The 22913-nt window shown below is 43.4% G+C and overlaps 1 protein-coding gene and 1 pseudogene across 3 annotated transcripts in view; one reads left to right on the forward strand and one right to left on the reverse strand.

Moving 5' to 3' along the window:
- LOC147998898 (disks large homolog 5-like) overlaps positions 1-22913 on the forward strand; it is a 72463-nt gene that overhangs the window by 34491 nt on the left and 15059 nt on the right. The gene's annotated exons all lie outside the window — the stretch shown is intronic.
- On the reverse strand, positions 5557-6842 carry LOC134483292 (zinc finger CCCH-type antiviral protein 1-like; annotated as a pseudogene).

A 22913-nucleotide genomic window follows, 5' to 3' on the forward strand; every position in this document is an offset into this window, starting at 1 on the left:
TAGGGTCCATGTGGTTCTTCTGAGAGAGCAGCAGATGCTCTATCCTGTGAGTCATCACCACAGCTCCTGCAGGTGCTTTTGTCCTTCCACATCATGTACTGTATTAGGTGGACAGGATCACCTCCAATTAAATAGAGAGATCTCAGGAGATGTGTATTCACAGGAAATTTACTGAGCTGTGCATGCTCAATGTGTTAGCTTGCCAGCCATCCCTACAGGGCTCTGGTGTTCCCACTCCTCATTGTGGGTCAGGATCATCCTCCAGCACCACTTAGTGTCCATATTAGAGCAGATCTTTCACCTATTATCAATGATGACCATATGTATTCTGCACATCTGACAAAATACAGAATAGAAATTAGCTTCCTGTTGGCCAGATTGGCATAATGAGTTTTTTGATTGTTAGCATGAAAATTATTTTAATCTAAGCAGTTTAGGGAAGAACCTCAAGGACACCCATAGTGAATGCAGCCTGCAGCTGTGAACACAGGTTTCTGTTGGAGAGCAGGCCTGTGCAGGCCCAGAACCTAGGTGGGACAGTTCAAGCTACCCTTTTTCCATGGCCAATCTGGGATCATATTGAGAATGTATTTTTTCCAGGTGACTGATTTCCAATTTATGGAATTGAACTAAATTACTGAGAGTGGAGGTGACTCAGAGAGTTAAAGTACAAAAACAACAATCCAGAATGTCCACAAAAGCTTGCTGTCACCCCAGGGCTTTTAAAAGCTCAGCAGCTAGAGAAGCAATGTAGTATTTGGTTATTTTCATGCTTGGGTCTAGTCATTCATTATAAGCTGACCATGACACAAAAAGAGTCATCTGTGTCACAATAGAAGCTAGTTGTAACTAGATTCACCCCCACACTATCACATCACTACCGTATTTGTGGTTCTCAGTTACTATCTAAGACCCTGGAAGAGGCCTGGGTCTTGCTACACAAACTCATAATTTATGTCTTCATGACACTGTGTGCTTTGTTCTGTTGATGCTACCATTGGCATACAATACCTTGGATACTTTGTGCTGACATCTGTGACATGAGACAATAGTTCATGCCATGCCTAACCTGCATAAACTGTCCTTAGAGTACGGTGTAGTCAGAGGGGCCTTTTTTTTCTCTCTGAATTTTCAAAATATTTCCAGTCTTCAGACAAGTCTTCAGCCATTGTCCAGTGCCTGTCTTGAGATGTCCACATTGTCTCCTGGGAGTATTCATCCAGCCTGCTCTGTAATTTTGTAGAAGATTAATAGCGTTCCAGCCCTAGGATTTAATTCAGTGTGATTGTACTTTCCAAACATGCTCAAAGCCCTACATTCCACCATAGCCTGTGTGCTTTAGAGAAAGAAAATAAAGAACCACATTGCACTTGAAATTTCTCCCCCAACAAAAGGAGAGCCTGCATAGGGCCTTTAAGTAACTCTAAGTCCCAGCTTCTGCATAACTCCCTCCATCGACTCCATTATTGGTGTATTTTCATTACTGCTCACTTTATTTTTGGTGTGCAAAGAATGTGTACCATGTCAGTAAAGTGTGTGTGTGTGTGCGTGTGGGAGAGAGAGAGAGAGAGAGAGAGAGAGAGAGAGAGAGAGAGAGAGAGAGAGTTTGTGTTTGTTTGTGTTTCTGTGCAGGTGTTTGTGTATGTTCATCCATGAACTCACTATCAATTTTCATAAAATGACTTAGAAGACTGTAATGAAAACTGTCGAGGTGCATGCAGACGTGTGTTACTAGTGTCCCACGGCACCTGGCAGGTAACACTGAAATGGTGGTCTACTATAATACAGCCTAAAAACAGGCTGTGGATGGTTTACACAGAGATTGTGACGTCATCACCACTAGAGAGAGCAGCAAAAGCTTCATTTATCACATGCTGCTGTTACCAAGATGAGGCAAAGCCTTATCCTACAGAGAGTCTGGTATGATTTGATGGCAGGAAATAAACTTAGTACTAAAATCATTCAATTACAAACGAAGAGGATAATACAAAGAGTCATAGGAAGCAAGAGCTGTTTTTTGAGGAGATCCATAAGAGAAACAACCCCTTTCTGAAACTAAGTACACACCACAGTGTCAATACCTAAATTATCAAATCAGAAATGAAAAGGGGGATGAAGCAATAGACATGTGAGTGAATTCAACAATCATTAGGGCTTCTTCAGAGTCCTTTACTACAGAAAAGTGAAAAATCTATTTGATATTGGTAATTTTTCTACACAGATAGCAAATACCAAGTTAAATCCAAATGTGGGATTTAACTCATAAGATTATTCTCATAAGAAAATAGATAGTATTTAAACGATGCCACTACAAAAATTAAAAAATATATATGAGGGCCACTAGGCTTTAATGCAGCCTTTCTACCAGACGTTTAATGACGACCTAATAACAATAGTGCTTCAATTATTCCTCTGATTTGAAAGAGAAGGAACATTGCCAAACCCCTTCTCTGAGTTTCTCTTTTTACCTAGAATTCCTGAGTCTGTTGCTTCTTCCATTGTCACCCCGTCAATAGAGCTGCAGGGCGAGTCTGTCCCGCCCCAGAGGGTATCTGCCAGCTGACAGGGCTGGGTTTTGCTCTGCTTGCCCCTGCTCCTGCCCCCGCCCCTGCTCTTGCCCCTGCTCCTGCCCCCGCCTCACACCCGCACTCGATGTCGCCTCCGACCCATCCCCTTTCCCAGTCCCACCACCGCCCTCGACTCAGACCCGTCCCAACCCCCCCCAGCCTGCCCTCGCCCCTACCCTGCCCCAGCCCCGACCCCCCCACACCCGTCCTCTCCTTCGCCCCCCTCCCTGGCCTCCGCCCTCGCTGCCGCTGCTTGCGTTGCTACCATTCCTTCTTCGACTCCCCTGTCGACCCCACCGCCACTGCGGCTACCTTCTCCCACTTCTTCAGCCCAAGACTTTTGAGATCCTGGCTTGCAGCGCTCTGCACTAGGAGGCTAATGGAGGTGAGGAGAGCCTAAGGGACAGACCCCAGGCCTGGCCCCAGAGACTTGTGTCTCCCCCCTCCCCCGAAGTGCTTTCCCGCAGTTCTCCATTCTGGGTTCAGTTTGTGGGGACCCCAGCAGGTGGCAGGCTTTGCTGATCCTCAGGTGTGAGTCTGGGACAGTGGTGGGACTTATGGTTGAGGGAAGTCTTTCAGGCAAATGCAGGCTTTTCTCAAACTCTTGGACCATCTGGTGCCCTCCCTGGGGTCACAGGACCTGTGGAAGTTGGGAAGCCACTTTTCCCTGTCCTGTGTGACTTTCCCTGCAGAGTGAGCCCTCCTGCAGGAGATACTCTCTCATGCTTCTTTAAAAGCACCTGTTCCTCAGATCCAGATCAGCTGTGAAAACAGGCTTCTCCATGTCAGTGTGCTAGCTCCCCCTCCCAGCTCAGAGCTGCCACACCTAAGGATCCTCCAGCCCCAGTACTGGTTGGGTCTCATGGAGGAGTTAGAGCAAAGTGCCCCTTCTGAGAAGTGACTCAGAACAGAAGGTTCCTGCAACCCAATGAGGTCTCTTCCAGTTGCCCTGTTCTTGGTTTGCACTGGTATAATTCTGAGTCCCAGATTGGCAGCCCACATTGCTGTGAGGGTTGCTGGAGATTTTGCCCTGCCCACAGAACAGAAGTTTCAGAAGAAAGGCCAGTTTGGCATAATGAATTCTTTTGATAGATGGCAACAGAATTATCTTAATCTAAGCAGTTTAGGGAGGAACCTCAAGAGCATCCATAGTGAATGCAGCCTGCAGCTGTGAACACACGTTTCTTTTGGAGAGCAGGCCTGTGCAAGCCCAAGACCTAGGTGGGACAGTTCAAGCTGCCCTTTTTCCATCGCCAATCTGTGTTTGTATTGAGAAAGTATTTTTTTTCCAGTTGACTGATTTCCAACTTATGGAATGGAACTGACTTACTCAGAGTGGGGTTGACTTAGAGAGTTAAAGTACAGAAGGAATAATCCAGATGTCCACAAAAGCTTGCTGTCACACCAGGGCTTTTAAAAGCTCAGCAGCTAGAGAAGCAATGTAGTATTTGGTTATTCTCATGCTTAGGTCTAGTCATTCATTATAAGCTGAACATGACACAAAAAGAGTCATCTGTGTCACAATAGAAACTAGTTGTAACTAGACTTATACCACATTATCACATTATTACTATATTTGAGGTTCTCAGGTATGATCTTAGAAACTAGAAGAGGCCTGGTTCTTGCTACATATAGTCATATTCTATATCTTCACAACACTGTGTGATTTGTTCTGTTAATGCTACCATTGGCATACAATACCTAGGATATTTTGTGCTCACATCTGTGACATGAGACAATAGTTCATGTCATCCCTTACCTGAATAAACTGTCCTTAGAGTACAGTGTAGTCGGAGGGGCCTTCTTTTCCTCTGAGATAGCAAAACATTTCCAGTCTTCATACAAGTCTGTCAGCCATTGTCCAGTGCCTGTCTTGAGATGTCCACATTGTCAGCTGAGAGTCTTCATCCAGCCTGCCCTGTAATTCTGTAGAACATTAATAGGGTTCCAGCCCTAGGAATTAATTAAGTGTTCTAGTACTTGCCAAATATGCTCAAAACCTAGTTTCCACCCTAGCTCTGTGTGCTATACAGAAAGAAAATAAAGAACCCATTGCACTTGAAGTTTAGCCTCCAACAGAAGGAGAGCCTGCACAGGGCCTTTAAATAACTCTAAGCCCGAGCTTCCCCACAACCCCGTCCATCGATTCCTTTATTGGTGTGTTTTCATTAATACTCACTTTCTTCTTTGTGTAAAAAGAATGTGCACCATGTCAGTAAAGTGTGTGTGTGCGTCTGTGTTTGTGCATGTTCATCCATGAACTCACTATAAATTTTCATAAAATCACTCAGAAGTCCCTAGTGACTGTCGAGGTGCAGGCAGACTCATGTTACTACTGTCTCATGGCACCTTGCAGGGAGCACTGAAATCGTGGGCTACTTTAATACAGTCTAAAACGAGGCTGTGCATGGTTTTCAGTGAAATTGTGACGTCATCCCCACTACAGAGAGCAGCAAAAGCTTCATGTATCACATGCTGCTGTTACCAAGGTGAGGCAAAGCCTCATCCCATAGAGAGTCTGGTAGGATTTGATGGCAGGAAATAAACTCAGAACTAAAATCAATCAATTACAAACAAAGAGAATGATATAAAGAGCCAAGCAAAGCAAGAGCTGGCTTTTTTTTTTTTTTTTGAGAAGATCCACAAGACAGACAAACCACAGAGCCTATATCTAAAGTACCAAATCAGAAATGAAAAGGGGGATATAACAAAGGACACTGAGTTAATTCAACAATCATTAGGGCTTACTTCAGAGGCCTTTACTACAGAAAAGTGAAAAATCTATTTGATACTGGTGATTTTTCTAACAGATAACAAATACCAAGTTAAATACAGATTTGGGAAGGTAATGAATAATTCCCATAAGGAAATAGATACAGTCATTAAAGGCTGCCACTCCAAAAATTAAAAATAATAATAATCAGGGCCACATGGCTTTAATGCATCCTTTCTACCAGACTTTTAATGAAGACCCAATAACAATAGTGCTTCAATTATTCCACTGAATTGAAAGAGAAGGAACATTGCCAAACTCCTTCCCTGAGTTTCTCCTTTTACCTAGAATTCCTGAGTCTGTTGCTTCTTCCATTGTCACCCCATCAATAGAACCATTTAAAATGGGATGTAATCGATGTCTGGAGCCTCATTCTTTCCCTTGACCTCCATGCGGTGTCCAGAAGGCATGCCTGTTCTCATGGACATGGATTCATCTCTTTTTGCTGCAGCAAGAAGAAAGCCAGCAGAGGAGGCAGGAACTTACAAAGAATCAGTAGGATTTCTAGAAAAGAAGCATCCAGATCTCCATTCTCAGAAAACCCCTGGCTTGCTCTCATGTGACTGGGTCCTCAGACACCAGCAGCCTTAGATGAGACCAAGGAAAGCTGTGCAGAGTCCTGGGTCCCCAGGTTCTTGACCTCCTGAGTGACAGCTGTAGACACGTCCTCCAGGGAATCCTTACAGCTGGTGACATCTGGACAAGGTGAACCAGATGCCAAAATGAGACATGGGAGAGAAATCCTAGGCTGTTTGGAAGGAATCAGTCTCTGCTTTTGCTTCTGTCTCTGTGTGCCCTGCTGCTATGATGTTCATGGGGAGCTCTCATGCCAGTGGGTCTCCTCCTAATGTGTTTGTTGTTGCAGATGTCCTGGATGTTCTGGACCCCATCAGAACTCAGCCCGTGCTCAGTCATGGAGGTCAGCACCTTCCTGTCCATCAGGTCATGAGACCTGAGACAGTTGAGGTAACGGCAGTTGGCCTGGGTGAAGTGCTCACAGACTTGGACTCTCTTGCATGGCTGTGGCTTCAAGCAGATCTGTTTGTGGCTGTCTCCTTTGTAGTAACTTTTGCAGGAGAAAAGCATCCCCCTGTACCAGGAAGAAGGCCGGCTCCTCTTGGTTAAGCCCAGAAAGCTCATGATTCTTCAGGACTTGGAAGCTCTGTTCCTAAAAACTTGGTGTGGATATTTGCAGAGGTTTCTCTGGGATTTTGCATAATGACTCTGTCCCAGAAGTTTGAGCTTGCAGAGGCTTGGGCAATCTGTAGCATGGTCCCTGGATGCACTTGAGATTGAAGCCACAGGCTTCAGTAGTAGCCGCCACCTACAGCGTGATCCCTGCCTGATCTCCAGTCTCCAATAGGAATAAGCAGTCTTGCCCAGCAGCCCATAGAGCTCTGCCTCTGGAGCCTGATCCTACTCTGCAGTTCCTTTAAGGTCATGCAGCCCCTGTGGGTCCACAGGATCTTGGTGATGAAACAGTCTGCCCCAGGATCCCCCATGGTGCACTATGGCTGCAGCTGCTCAGGCTTGTGAGCTGGACTCTGCTTCGTGGAGTAAGGAAACTGGAAAAGGGGATAACACATGAAATGGAAATGAAGAAAATAACCAGTAAAAATTAAAAGAATTAAAGTCATCATCTCAGGAGAATGAGTGGGAAGCCAGGTCCTTAAGCAGGCAGGTTCTCCACAAAAATGCATGCTGGGTTCAAGACTGGACATGAGGTGCCCTGAGCTTGGGGACTGCCAGGCTCCTACTGGGAAGAGAGCTTTCTTCTTCATTTCCGTAAGTCTCTCTAGTTTTCTTTTAAGGCTTTCATCTCATCATTGACTTTCCCAATGACCTTTTATGACAAGCCATTATGGTTAACAAGAATTAAGTAAGGGCTCATTGAGCTATTGGTAGTTGGAGGTCTGGGGGAAGCCCTGGATAGAGAGATCTTGCCTGCCAGGGGTGGGATGTGCATGGTGGGAGGGACTAGTGGAGTGTCATTGGCCTCAGTATGCACAGGCTTGGGGCTGGTGCCTGGCTGCCTGGTGTGCCTCTGTGGCTACTTGGCCTGGGTCTCACCGAAGATGCCCATGGTGGTTGCTGGCCAGTTGTGCTTGCTCTCCCTGTCCTCGGGGCTTCTGGCGGGGCTGACCACAGCCTTGAACATGGACAAAGTGGGCCGGAAATTGGAGGATCATGGGAGCATCTTCAACTTCCCCCTCCCCAAGCACTGGCAGTTGCAGCTGGAGGACAAGCCACTGTGAGTTTCCCCACATCCAGGCAGGTGTTCTGCACCACCAGGAGAGCAAGGGCAAGCACTGCTGCCACCAGTCCCACATGCGCAAGGCCTATTTGCTGACTGGCAGGGCTTCACTTTGCTCTGCCTGGCTCTGCTTTGCCTTGCTCTGCCCTGTGGGCTCTCACTTCTTTGGCCAAAGACTGTTGAGATCCCGGCTTGCCTCACCTTTCAATAGGCACCTCTGTGAAGTGAGGAGAACCAAAGGGACAGAAGGCTGACCTGGCCCTGGAGACTTGTGTCTCCCCCTCCACCAAAGTGCTTTCCTCAGTTCTCCACTCCAGTTTTAGTTTGCAGGGATCCCAGCAGGTGGCAGGCTTTGCTGAGCCTCCCCTGTGAGAAGGGGACAGTGGTGGGACTTATGGTTGTGGGAAGTCTTTCAGGGAGATGCAGGCTTTCTCAAACTCTCCGACCATCCATCCAGTGCCCTCCCTGGTTCCCATTCCCTGTGTTTGTTGCGAAGTCACTTTTCGCTGTCCTGTGTGACTTTCCCTGCAGACTGGGCTCTCCTGCAGGAGATACTCTCACATGCTTCTTTAAAAGCCCCTGTTCCTCAGATCTAGATCAGCTGTGAAAACAGGCTTCTCCATGCCAGGGTGAGAGCTACCCCTCCCAGCTCAGAGCTGCAACACCATAGGATCCTCAGGCCCCAGTGCTGGGTGGGTCCCATGGAAGAGTTAGAGGAAAGCTTCCCTTCTGAGAAGTGACTTAACACAGAAGGTTCACAAGTGATAGTCAACCCCCAAGTATTTCTTCCAGGAGAAAGCACTCAGCTCTCCCCTTTAGACAGTTTAGGCTCCCACATGGCCCAGTTTTGTGATTGGGGAAGATTTTCTGGAGCTTAGTTGGCCAGTCAGAGTGGGGCTACATTCTTTTTTTTTTTTTCTTTATTAACTTGAGTATTTCTTATTTACATTTTGATTGTATTCTCTTTCCCGGTTTCCGGGCCAACATCCTCCTAACCCCCCCTCTTCTATATGGCTGTTCCCCTCCCCATCCTCCCTCCATTACCACCCTCCCCCCAACAATCACTTTCACTGGGGGTTCAGTCTTGACAGGACCAAGGGCTTCCCCTTCCACTGTGCCCTTACTAGGATATTCATTGCTACCTATGAGGTCAGAGTCCAGGGTCAGTCCATGTACAGTCTTTGGGTAGTGGCTTAGTCCCTGGAAGCTCTGGTTGCTTGGCATTGTTGTTCATATGGGGTCTCGGGCCCCTTCAAGCTCTTCCAGTTCTTTCTCTGATTCCTTCAACGGGGATCCCGTTCTCAGTTCAGTGATTTGCTGTTGGCATTCGCCTCTGTATTTGCTGTATTCTGGCTGTGTCTCTCAGGATCGATCTACATCCGGTTCCTGTCGGCCTGCACTTCTTTGCTTCATCCATCTTGTCTAATTGGATGGCTATATATGTATACGCCACATGTGGGGCAGGCTCTGAGTGGGTGTTCCTTCTGTGTCTGTTTTAATCTTTTCCTCTCTCTTCCCTGCCAAGGGTATTCTTGTTCCTCTTTAAAGAAGGAGTGAAGCATTCACTTTTTGGTCATCCTTCTTGATTTTCATGTGTTCTGTGCATCTAGGGTAATTCAAGCATTTGGGCTAATAGCCACTTATCAATGAGTGCATACCATGTATGTCTTTCTGTGATTGGGTTAGCTCACTCAGGATGATATTTTCCAGTTCCATCCATTTGCCTATGAATTCCATAAAATCATTGTTTTTGACAGCTGAATAATATTCCATTGTGTAGATGTACCACATTTTCTGTATCCATTCCTCTGTTGGGTTCTTTCCAGCTTCTGGCTATTATAAATAAGGCTGCTATGAACATAGTGGAGCATGTGTCTTTGTTATATGTTGGGGCATCTTTTGGGTATATGCCCAAGAGAGGTATAGCTTGGTCCTCAGGTAGTTCAATGTCCAATTTTCTGAGAAACCTCCAACTGATTTCCAGAATGGTTGTACCAGTCTGCCTCCCACCAACAATGGAGGAGTGTTCCTCTTTCTCCACATCCTGGCCAGCATTTGCTGTCACCTGAGTTTTTGATCTTAGCCATTCTCACTGCTGTGAGGTGAAATCTCAGGGTTGTTTTGATTTGCATTTCCCTTATGACTAAAGATGATGAACATTTCTTTCGGTGTTTCTCAGCCATTCGGCATTCCTCAGCTGTGAATTCTTTGTTTGCCTCTGAACTCCATTTTTTAATAGGGTTATTTTACTCCCTGCGGTCTAACTTCTTGAGTTCTTTGTATATTTTGGATATAAGCCCTCTATCGGTTGTAGAATTGGTAAAGATCTTTTCCCAATCTGTTGGTGGGGCTACATTCTTAATCCATACTCATTCACACAACAGAACATCTTCCTCCCCACCCACGAGGCTTTGACTTGAACCCAGGTCCTTCCAGGACCAACAGACCTGAGAGAACAGATTGCAGCACAAGAGAGAAAAGAAGCCAGAATAGTTTAAACTGGAGAAAACCCCCATATAGGCCATTTACCAACTATAGGGGTTGTGCATATTGTGGACTTCAGAATCTTAAGGTCAGATTTTTCTGATTACACCTTATAGGTGAAGCTGAAGTCTACTGAGGGTGGGATCATCCCAGGCAGGGAGGGGATCTGACTCTGCAGGCCTGGCCACCCTCTGCATTCTCCCAAAAATAATTTTTAGTCAGCTGTAAATCTGAAGTGAAATTTGTTTTTTGTCAACTCAAACGGTTGACATTTCAAGTCTCACACACCATGTGAGAGACACACATTTATCCACAGGGGATTTGAACTTACTTCTATAGAAATGACTGTGGGCCAACAGAGGGAAAGCATTCTTGCCTTTACCATTCTGTCTGTATCAGAGACTACATGGACTGGCTTCCTGGACAGACATGTCCAAGCAGACAGACATTGTAATGAGGGAAAACTTAGGCAAGAAATGACCTGGGGACAGTGATTTCAGATTGTGCCTTTAGCCAGGAATCTCTGTTGTCATTAAGGCAAGCAGTCTTGGGCCTGCCAAAACTTGTCAGTATTTCAGGGCTCTTACAACTGCTCCAGGTACTTCTGAGGTGAAAGCCTTTCATTAAAAAAAAAAAAGTTTATAGAGCAATATTTCTCAACCAGTGGGTGGCAACTGCTTCACAGAGATTGCATATCAGATACCTTGTACATTATGACTCATAAGAGTAGCAATATTATTTATGAAGTAGCAATGAAATAATTTTATGGAGGGGATCATCACAGTATGAAGAGCTGTATTAAAGGGTTGCAGCAGTAGGACTGTTGAGAACCACTGCCATAGAAGCTGACACATGGGAGCAGACTCCTCAGATGAGTAGAGATCCATGGCAAGGGATACTGTGTCCCACCCTAGAACCCAGAGGCAGAATCTATCCCAGGAGTCTGTGGGCTCACCTTGTCTTAAATTCTCCCAGGGTCAAGAATAGCATTGATCATCTCAGCAGAGTCAGCTTGCACAGCCACATCAGGCCCATGGCTTCCCTGTACAGAGAAGGATGTGGGTCTAAGTGACAGACAGTGAGACTGAGGGGACCCTGATACTCATTTGCTTTGAGCTGTGGTTTCTTCACCTGTAAACTGGAGGTGTTTCTGCTGAATTGGGTTGTTGTGGAGATTAACAGAACATACAACCTGCTCAGTGTCTGCCTGGCATGGACCCTGCTGGTTAAATGGAAGCTGTCGATGATGACGATATTAAAAGTAGAATTTCTAGCCAGATAGTGTTAGTTGTGGGGCGCCATACAAGTGTTCTAAGCATTTTCTGATTCTAAGACCGCCTCACCTTACAACCTAAGGCTCTTGATTTAAATTTTAAAAAAAGAATAAATATAAAATACCAATATGAAAAAATCATAATCAGAAATGAGCTAATTCCTGCGAAGTCATTTAGCTTTACATTTTCTGCTTCTATTTCCAAGGCATCTAGAGTAGCACTATCCGAGATCCTAAAGCCTTCTATTATTTTTTTTTTTATTAACTTGAGTATTTCTTATATACATTTCGAGTGTTATTCCCTTTCCCGGTTTCCGGGCAAACATCCCCCTCCCCCCTCCCCTTCCTTATGGGTGTTCCCCTCCCAACCCTCCCACCATTGCCGCCCTCCCCCCATAGACTAGTTCACTGGGGGTTCAGTCTTAGCAGGACCCAGGGCTTCCCCTTCCACTGGTGCTCTTACTAGGATATTCATTGCTACCTATGGGGTCAGAGTCCAGGGTCAGTCCATGTATAGTCTTTAGGTAGTGGCTTAGTCCCTGGAAGCTCTGGTTGCTTGGCATTGTTGTACTTTTGGGGTCTCGAGCCCCTTCAAGCTCTTCCAGTTCTTTCTCTGATTCCTTCAATAGGGGACCTATTCTCAGTTCAGTGGTTTGCTGCTGGCATTCGCCTCTGTATTTGCTGTATTCTGGCTGTGTCTCTCAGGAGCGATCTACATCCGGCTCCTGTCGGTCTGCACTTCTTTGCTTCATCCATCTAGTCCAATTGGGTGGCTGTATATGTATGGGCCAAATGTGGGACAGGCTCTGAATGGGTGTTCCTTCAGTCTCTGTTTTAATCTTTGCCTCTCCCTTCCCTGCCAAGGGTATTCTTTTTCCTCATTTAAAGAAGGAGTGAAGCATTCACATTTTGATCATCCGTCTTGAGTTTCGTTTGTTCTAGGGATCTAGGGTAATTCAAGCATTTGGGCTAATAGCCACTTATCAATGAGTGCATACCATGTATGTCTTTCTGTGATTGGGTTAGTTCACTCAGGATGATATTTTCCAGTTCCAACCATTTGCCTACGAATTTCATAAACTCGTTGTTTTTGATAGCTGAGTAGTATTCCATTGTGTAGATGTACCACATTTTCTGTATCCATTCCTCTGTTGAAGGGCATCTGGGTTCTTTCCATTTTCTGGCTATTATAAATAAGGCTGCGATGAACATAGTGGAGCACGTGTCTCTTTTATATGTTGAGGCATCTTTTGGGTATATGCCCAAGAGAGGTATAGCTGGATCCTCAGGCAGTTCAATGTCCAATTTTCTGAGGAACCTCCAGACTGATTTCCAGAATGGTTTTACCAGTCTGCAATCCCACCAACAATGGAGGAGTGTTCCTCTTTCTCCACAACCTCGCCAGCATCTGCTGTCACCTGAGTTTTTGATCTTAGCCAATCGCACTGGTTAAAAAATGGGGTTCAGAGCTAAACAAAGAATTCACAGCTGAGGAATGCCGAATGGCTGAGAAACACCTAAAGAAATGTTCAACATCTTTAGTCATAAGGGAAATGCAAATCAAAACAACCCTGAGATTTCACCTCACACCAGTGCGATTGGCTAAAGCCTTCTATTATGGTGCTACCCATTCATTCCTCTCTCCTTGAGGACTTCTCAGGTGACTTACCAGAATCAGATGGCTTTTAAGATTGTTCCCATCAGGTGCGATCTCTTTGTCCATGGGCCTTGCCAAAAGTTGCAGGGCCAACCTGTTGTTTTACAATCCAAAATTCCAGACATTAATTTTACCAATGAAGTTTCAGGAGTCAGATGCTGAAGTCAAGTAAAGCTCCCAACTGTCTTTCCTGATTCACTGACCTCCCAGAAGAAGAGCAGTCCTGTTCCCTCTGAACACTTTCTTAAAAATCCTTTAACTCAAAAACTTTCCATTGGTTTAGTTATCTAGATTTCCTTTCACGTTGTGTCTTGATCTGCTGGACCTAAGTGCACTTTTTACCTTTGCCATAAATGTGTGTGGTAGGTGAGCCATACCGTAATTAAGTCCATGTTTACATGAATAAACAACTCTTGCTTTAAATGTCTGTGCCATGGCCCTGCTATACCACACACTAGTTTTTCAGTAAATAATACATTCTTGGAGATCACAGTGTGATCAAATATTTTGTAACATGATTTAGTAACGTCCCCTTGATTTTATAAATCAATTTCTTTGACGAGGATTCTGGGTGTTGTCTGTCAGGTCTGAGTGCATCATCTTGGGAATCCCAAGGAACATCAAACTTGGGCTTTTGAAACTGTTGCATATGGCCAACCCGGAGCAAAAACCACCCAGGAATCTACTGATACTTGACACACATTCATTCACCTGCCTTTTTCATATAGTTTATGGCAAGAGGTCACCATTCTTGACCTTGTTTCATTATAAAACGTGGTACTAAATGTAAGAGTTGGGGTCAAGGAGATCACCCCACAAATCACAAAATACCCATCTCAGATAACCATGTATGGTTTATTGAATACAAAACATCCATGAATTTCAGGACAGAATTAAAAGTCCAAACCTAAGGATAATAGAATAGAAGAGAATTTAGATTTCCAGTTTACAGGTCCAGTAAGCATATTCAGTGAATCATAGCAGAAAACATCCATAAGGTAAAGAAAGAAAAGGCCATGAGGGTACAACAAGCCTACAGAATGCCAATTTAATCATACCAGAAACAATTCCTCCATTAACATAATAATTAAAACACTGAATGCACAGATCAAAGAAAGATCATTAGAAGGGGTAAGGTATAAATAACCAGTAACAAATAAGTTCAGACCTATCTGAATTACACCAGACTTCTCAACAGAGACTCCAAAAGCCAGAAAATCTTGGGCAGATGTAATGCGGACCAAGGATCCTATACCCAGCATAATTCTCAATCACCATAAATGGAGAAACCAAAATATTTCATGACAAAACCAAATTTAAACAATATTTTTCTCTAAGAAAGCACAACAGAGGATTGTAGTAGGGAAACTCCAAGACAATGAGCTAAACTATACCCAAGAAAAACCAAGAAATAAATCATCTCTCAATAATTTCAAAAAATGAAGCACACAATCACCATTTCACCCATAACCAGAAAAAGAAGAGAAAGCAGCAACTATTGGTCTTTAATATCTAACCAGACCCTCTGTCACCAATCCCCCAGCTCCTAGGGAATAAACTGCCAGCCAAAGTATATACAGGGTCTATGGTTCTAGTTAACTGTGTAGAAGAGGACTGATTTAAGTGGCACCCATGTGGCGGGAGGCCATTGACTACGCTGAGGCCTGTTGCCCACCAAAAGTAGATGCTGGAGTTGTGAGGTGGGAATGGATATGTGTAGGTGGGGGAACACTGTCATATAGGCAAAGCTGAGCAGAAATGGGATGTAAGATATTATGAGGGGAGTGTGGAAAGCAGGACAACAGTTGAAATGTAAATAAATAAAATAACCAATTAATAAAAAAATAGCCAAAAATAAAATAAAAAGTGAAAAGGTAAAAGAAAACTTACACCAAAACAAAAGAAATCCTTGTAGTGGATTGGCCTAATTCTGCTTGTATTTTAATGCTAATATGTAGAACTCAAGACTGGTTAACCTCCAAAAACTGACCCTGCTCCCAGTTAACTGTGATCATAAAGAAGCCAACAGCCAACAGCTGCACAGCAGAGAGATGGGGGAGGTGAGCTTTGAGGGCTTTGCTAGAGAGGATCATGAGGAGGGAAGAAGGAGGAAGAAGCTGCCAGAGAATAAAGGAAGAACATGTGTGATGGAGAGGAGAGAGGAAGAGGAGAGCAGCCATGGTTAAGGGAGAGGAGAGCCTGGTCCTGAGGGCTGTCCAAGTGCAACAAAGAGCAGCCAAGATGCTACACAGTCAGTACGAGTTGAGTGTTATTGTTTGGAAAGTAGATCTGATACCATGGAGGGCAGGCAGCTGCCCAGCTACTGTGCTGATTAAGGCATATGATGAATAAATTTACAAAATATGTATAACCAGTAAGGAGCTCTATAGAGGATCCTAAAAGGAATACTTTAGTTTGAAGAGAAGGATAAAATACCAGAGGAAACAGGAAATAATTTAACAAAACTAGAACAGTCAATCAAAAGAAGCCAATAAAACGCTTCCTGGTTGCTGCCGCTGCAGAGAGCCCCTGGGCAGCACCCCACGAGCGAACTTGAGCCTCGGGACCACAGATCCCGGCCCGCAGCAGCTCTCTGCTCCCAGACCCGGTGAGAGAGAGACCCAACCGCCTGGTCAGGTGGGCACTCCTGAGGCTGCAGAGCAGAAGAGACCACCAACACTGCTCACCCCTGCCCACATCCCTGGCCCAAGAGGAAACTGTATAAGGCCTCTGGGCTCCCGTGGGGGAGGGCCCAGGAGCGGCAGGACCCCTGCCACAGACACCGCCGGACCCTGAAGGAAACAGACCGGATAAACAGTTCTCTGCACCCAAATCCCGTGGGAGGGAGAGCTAAACCTTCAGAGAGGCAGACAGGCCTGGGAAACCAGAAGAGACTGCTCCCTGCACACACATCTCGGACGCCAGAGGAAAAAGCCAAAGACCATCTGGAACCCTGGTGCACTGAAGCTCCCGGAAGGGGCGGCACAGGTCTTCCTGGTTGCTGCCGCTGCAGAGAGCCCCTGGACAGCACCCCACGAGCAAACCTGAGCCTCGGGACCACAGGTAAGACCAAATTTTCTGCTGCAAGAAAGCTGCCTGGTGAACTCAAGACACAGGCCCACAGGAACAGCTGAAGACCTGTAGAGAGGAAAAACTACACGCCCGAAAGCAGAACACTCTGTCCCCATAACTGACTGAAAGAGAGGAAAACAGGTCTACAGCACTCCTGACACACAGGCTTATAGGACAGTCTAGCCACTGTCAGAAATAGCAGAACAAAGTAACACTAGAGATAATCTGATGGCGAGAGGCAAGCGCAGGAACCCAAGCAACAGAAACCAAGACTACATGCCATCATCGGAGCCCAATTCTCCCACCAAAACAAACATGGAATATCCAAACACACCAGAAAAGCAAGATCTAGTTTCAAAATCATATTTGATCATGATGCTGGAGGACTTCAGGAAAGACCTGAACACACTTAGGGAAGCACAGGAAAACATTAATAAACAAGTAAAAGCCTACAGAGAGGAATCGCAAAAATCCCTGAAAGAATTCCAGGAAAACACAATCAAACAGTTGAAGGAATTAAAAATGGAAATAGAAGCAATCAAGAAAGAACACATGGAAACAACCCTGGATATAGAAAACCAAAAGAAGAGACAAGGAGCTGTAGATACAAGCTTCACCAACAGAATACAAGAGATGGAAGAGAGAATCTCAGGAGCAGAAGATTCCATAGAAATCATTGACTCAACTGTCAAAGATAATGTAAAGCGGAAAAAGCTACTGGTCCAAAACATACAGGAAATCCAGGACTCAATGAGAAGATCAAACCTAAGGATAATAGGTATAGAAGAGAGTGAAGACTCCCAGCTCAAAGGACCAGTAAATATCTTCAACAAAATCATAGAAGAAAACTTCCCTAACCTAAAAAAAGAGATACCCATAGACATACAGGAAGCCTACAGAACTCCAAATAGATTGGACCAGAAAAGAAACACCTCCCGTCACATAATTGTCAAAACACCAAACGCACAAAATAAAGAAAGAATATTAAAAGCAGTAAGGGAAAAAGGTCAAGTAACATATAAAGGGAGACCTATCAGAATCACACCAGACTTCTCGCCAGAAACTATGAAGGCCAGAAGATCCTGGACTGATGTTATACAGACCCTAAGAGAACACAAATGCCAGCCCAGATTACTGTATCCAGCAAAACTCTCAATTAACATTGATGGAGAAACCAAGATATTCCATGACAAAACCAAATTTACACAATATCTTTCTACAAATCCAGCACTACAAAGGATAATAAATGGTAAAGCCCAACATAAGGAGGCAAGCTATACCCTAGAAGAAGCAAGAAACTAATCGTCTTGGCAACAAAACAAAGAGAATGAAAGCACACAAACATAACCTCACATCAAATATGAATATAACGGGAAGCAATAAGCACTATTCCTTAATATCTCTCAATATCAATGGCCTCAACTCCCCAATAAAAAGACATAGATTAACAAACTGGATACGCAACGAGGACCCTGCATTCTGCTGCCTACAGGAAACACACCTCAGAGACAAAGACAGACACTACCTCAGAGTGAAAGGCTGGAAAACAACTTTCCAAGCAAATGGTCAGAAGAAGCAAGCTGGAGTAGCCATTCTAATATCAAATAAAATCAATTTCCAACTAAAAGTCATCAAAAAAGATAAGGAAGGACACTTCATATTCATCAAAGGAAAAATCAACCAAGATGAACTCTCAATCCTAAATATCTATGCCCCAAATACAAGGGCACCTACATATGTAAAAGAAACCTTACTAAAGCTCAAAACACACATTGCACCTCACACAATAATAGTGGGAGATTTCAACACCCCACTCTCATCAATGGACAGATCATGGAAACAGAAATTAAACAGTGATGTAGACAGACTAAGAGAAGTCATGAGCCAAATGGACTTAACGGATATTTATAGAACATTCTATCCTAAAGCAAAAGGATATACCTTCTTCTCAGCTCCTCATGGTACTTTCTCCAAAATTGACCATATAATTGGTCAAAAAACGGGCCTCAACAGGTACAGAAAGATAGAAATAATCCCATGCGTGCTATCGGACCACCACGGCCTAAAACTGGTCTTCAATAACAATAAGGGAAGAATGCCCACATATACGTGGAAATTGAACAATGCTCTACTCAATGATAACCTGGTCAAGGAAGAAATAAAGAAAGAAATTAAAAACTTTTTAGAATTTAATGAAAATGAAGATACAACATACTCAAACTTATGGGACACAATGAAAGCTGTGCTAAGAGGAAAACTCATAGCGCTGAGTGCCTGCAGAAAGAAACAGGAAAGAGCATATGTCAGCAGCTTGACAGCACACCTAAAAGCTCTAGAACAAAAAGAAGCAAATACACCCAGGAGGAGTAGAAGGCAGGAAATAATCAAACTCAGAGCTGAAATCAACCAAGTAGAAACAAAAAGGACCATAGAAAGAATCAACAGAACCAAAAGTTGGTTCTTTGAGAAAATCAACAAGATAGATAAACCCTTAGCCAGACTAACGAGAGGACACAGAGAGTGTGTCCAAATTAACAAAATCAGAAATGAAAAGGGAGACATAACTACAGATTCGGAGGAAATTCAAAAAATCATCAGATCTTACTATAAAAACCTATATTCAACAAAATTTGAAAATCTTCAGGAAATGGACAATTTCCTAGACAGATACCAGGTATCGAAGTTAAATCAGGAACAGATAAACCAGTTAAACAACCCCATAACTCCTAAGGAAATAGAAGCAGTCATTAAAGGTCTCCCAACCAAAAAGAGCCCAGGTCCAGACGGGTTTAGTGCAGAATTCTATCAAACCTTCATAGAAGACCTCATACCAATATTATCCAAACTATTCCACAAAATTGAAACAGATGGAGCCCTACCGAATTCCTTCTATGAAGCCACAATTACTCTTATACCTAAACCACACAAAGACACAACAAAGAAAGAGAACTTCAGACCAATTTCCCTTATGAATATCGACGCAAAAATACTCAATAAAATTCTGGCAAACCGAATTCAAGAGCACATCAAAACAATCATCCACCATGATCAAGTAGGCTTCATCCCAGGCATGCAGGGATGGTTTAATATACGGAAAACAATCAACGTGATCCATTATATAAACAAACTGAAAGAACAGAACCACATGATCATTTCATTAGATGCTGAGAAAGCATTTGACAAAATTCAACACCCCTTCATGATAAAAGTCCTGGAAAGAATAGGAATTCAAGGCCCATACCTAAACATAGTAAAAGCCATATACAGCAAACCAGTTGCTAACATTAAACTAAATGGAGAGAAACTTGAAGCAATCCCACTAAAATCAGGGACTAGACAAGGCTGCCCACTCTCTCCCTACTTATTCAATATAGTTCTTGAAGTTCTAGCCAGAGCAATCAGACAACAAAAGGAGATCAAAGGGATACAGATCGGAAAAGAAGAGGTCAAAATATCACTATTTGCAGATGACATGATAGTATATTTAAGTGATCCCAAAAGTTCCACCAGAGAACTACTAAAGCTGATAAACAACTTCAGCAAAGTGGCTGGGTATAAAATTAACTCAAATAAATCAGTTGCCTTCCTCTATACAAAAGAGAAACAAGCCGAGAAAGAAATTAGGGAAACGACACCCTTCATAATAGACCCAAATAATATAAAGTACCTCGGTGTGACTTTAACCAAGCAAGTAAAAGATCTGTACAATAAGAACTTCAAGACACTGAGGAAAGAAATTGAAGAAGACCTCAGAAGATGGAAAGATCTCCCATGCTCATGGATTGGCAGGATTAATATGGTAAAAATGGCCATTTTACCAAAAGCAGTCTACAGATTCAATGCAATCCCCATCAAAATACCAATCCAATTCTTCAAAGAGTTAGACAGAACAATTTGCAAATTCATCTGGAATAACAAAAAACCCAGGATAGCTAAAGCTATCCTCAACAATAAAAGGACTTCAGGGGGAATCACTATCCCTGAACTCAAGCAGTATTACAGAGCAATAGTGATAAAAACTGCATGGTATTGGTACAGAGACAGACAGATAGACCAATGGAATAGAATTGAAGACCCAGAAATGAACCCACACACCTATGGTCACTTGATTTTTGACAAAGGAGCCAAAACCATCCAATGGAAAAAAGATAGCATTTTCAGCAAATGGTGCTGGTTCAACTGGAGGGCAACATGTAGAAGAATGCAGATCGATCCATCCTTATCACCCTGTACAAAGCTTAAGTCCAAGTGGATCAAGGACCTCCACATCAAACCAGACACACTCAAACTAATAGAAGAAAAACTAGGGAAGCATCTGGAACACATGGGCACTGGAAAAAATTTCCTGAACAAAAAACCAATGGCTTATGCTCTAAGATCAAGAATCGACAAATGGGATCTCATAAAACTGCAAAGCTTCTGTAAGGCAAAGGACACTGTGGTTAGGACAAAACGGCAACCAACAGATTGGGAAAAGATCTTTACCAATCCTACAACAGATAGAGGCCTTATTTCCAAAATATACAAAGAACTCAAGAAGTTAGACCGCAGGGAAACAAATAACCCTATTAAAAAATGGGGTTCAGAGCTAAACAAAGAATTCACAGCTGAGGAATGCCGAATGGCTGAGAAACACCTAAAGAAATGTTCAACATCTTTAGTCATAAGGGAAATGCAAATCAAAACAACCCTGAGATTTCACCTCACACCAGTGCGATTGGCTAAGATCAAAAACTCAGGTGACAGCAGATGCTGGCGAGGATGTGGAGAAAGAGGAACACTCCTCCATTGTTGGTGGGATTGCAGACTGGTAAAACCATTCTGGAAATCAGTCTGGAGGTTCCTCAGAAAATTGGACATTGAACTGCCTGATGATCCAGCTATACCTCTCTTGGGCATATACCCAAAAGATGCCTCAACATATAAAAGAGACACGTGCTCCACTATGTTCATCGCAGCCTTATTTATAATAGCCAGAAGCTGGAAAGAACCCAGATGCCCTTCAACAGAGGAATGGATACAGAAAATGTGGTACATCTACACAATGGAATATTACTCAGCTATCAAAAACAACGAGTTTATGAAATTCGTAGGCAAATGGTTGGAACTGGAAAATATCATCCTGAGTGAGCTAACCCAATCACAGAAAGACATACATGGTATGCACTCATTGATAAGTGGCTATTAGCCCAAATGCTTGAATTACCCTAGATCCCTAGAACAAACGAAACTCAAGACGGATGATCAAAATGTGAATGCTTCACTCCTTCTTTAAATGAGGAAAAAGAATACCCTTGGCAGGGAAGGGAGAGGCAAAGATTAAAACAGAGACTGAAGGAACACCCATTCAGAGCCTGCCCCACATGTGGCCCATACATATACAGCCACCCAATTAGACAAGATGGATGAAGCAAAGAAGTGCAGACCGACAGGAGCCGGATGTAGATCGCTCCTGAGAGACACAGCCAGAATACAGCAAATATAGAGGCGAATGCCAGCAGCAAACCACTGAACTGAGAATAGGTCCCCTATTGAAGGAATCAGAGAAAGAACTGGAAGAGCTTGAAGGGGCTCGAGACCCCAAAAGTACAACAATGCCAAGCAACCAGAGCTTCCAGGGACTAAGCCACTACCTAAAGACTATACATGGACTGACCCTGGACTCTGACCCCATAGGTAGCAATGAATATCCTAGTAAGAGCACCAGTGGAAGGGGAAGCCCTGGGTCCTGCTAAGACTGAACCCACAGTGAACTAGTCTATGGGGGGAGGGCGGCAATGGGGGGAGGGTAGGGAGGGGAACACCCATAAGGAAGGGGAGGGGGGAGGGGGATGTTTGCCCGGAAACCGGGAAAGGGAATAACACTCGAAATGTATATAAGAAATACTCAAGTTAATAAAAAAAAAAAAAAAAAAAAAAAGAAAAAAAAAAAAAAAAAAAAAAAAAGAAGTACATGCTGACCAGAAGTGGATATAGATCTCTCCTGTGAGATACAGCCAGAAAAAAAAAAAAAAAAAAAAAAAAAAAAAAAAAAAAAAAAAAAAAAAAGAAGCCAATAAAACACACAAAAATTAACAAAATTAAATACATAGGTTTAAATAATATTTGCATATCACTAAACTCAATTCCCCAGTGAACAGACATTATTTAGCCAGAAACAGGATCACCATCATGAGAGATGTAGAGGATATACTAGGGAAACAGACCTAAGACACAGGTCCCTATAGCAATTCTATGCAGTTTCTCTATCCAGCTGACAGAATAGATTTCAAACCAATCCTGTCAAGAAGATGTAAGGACATTGATTTTATACTTTGCAATTACCAAAAGATACTACAATTCTAAATATATACATATTAAACACAGCAGTCACAAATTTAAATATATAATTATCAGATAGATGTGAAATTACCCATTAGCTATAATAGTGGTTGTGATTGTTTTTAATAGTCTATTCTGACCACTTGGCAGATCACATGCAAATAAACAAAAGAGGAGGAGCAGAATTCAGTGACATCATCAGTCAAATGGACCTAACAAACTACACTGAACTATACATATATTTTCTATCAGCCTGTGGATCTGTCTCCAAAATTGACCACGGATTAGGACACAGAACAGCCCTCAGGAAAGATAAGAAAGCTGAAGTAGTGTCACGCATTCTATCTAAGCACAAAGGAATCAAACTGGTATCACACAATAGAAAGTGCAGTCAATACACACTCTCGTGGAAGGTCAGCAACACAAACAACACACTCCTGAAAGGGCCAAGGGAGAAACACACAAGGAAAAATTAAAATTCCTAGAAATGAGTGACAATGAAAACACAACCA

Source organism: Rattus norvegicus, chromosome 19 (genome assembly GCF_021556685.1).
Source record: "Rattus norvegicus strain SHRSP/BbbUtx chromosome 19, alternate assembly SHRSP_T2T, whole genome shotgun sequence".
In the NCBI taxonomy this organism is placed as follows: domain Eukaryota; kingdom Metazoa; phylum Chordata; class Mammalia; order Rodentia; family Muridae; genus Rattus; species Rattus norvegicus.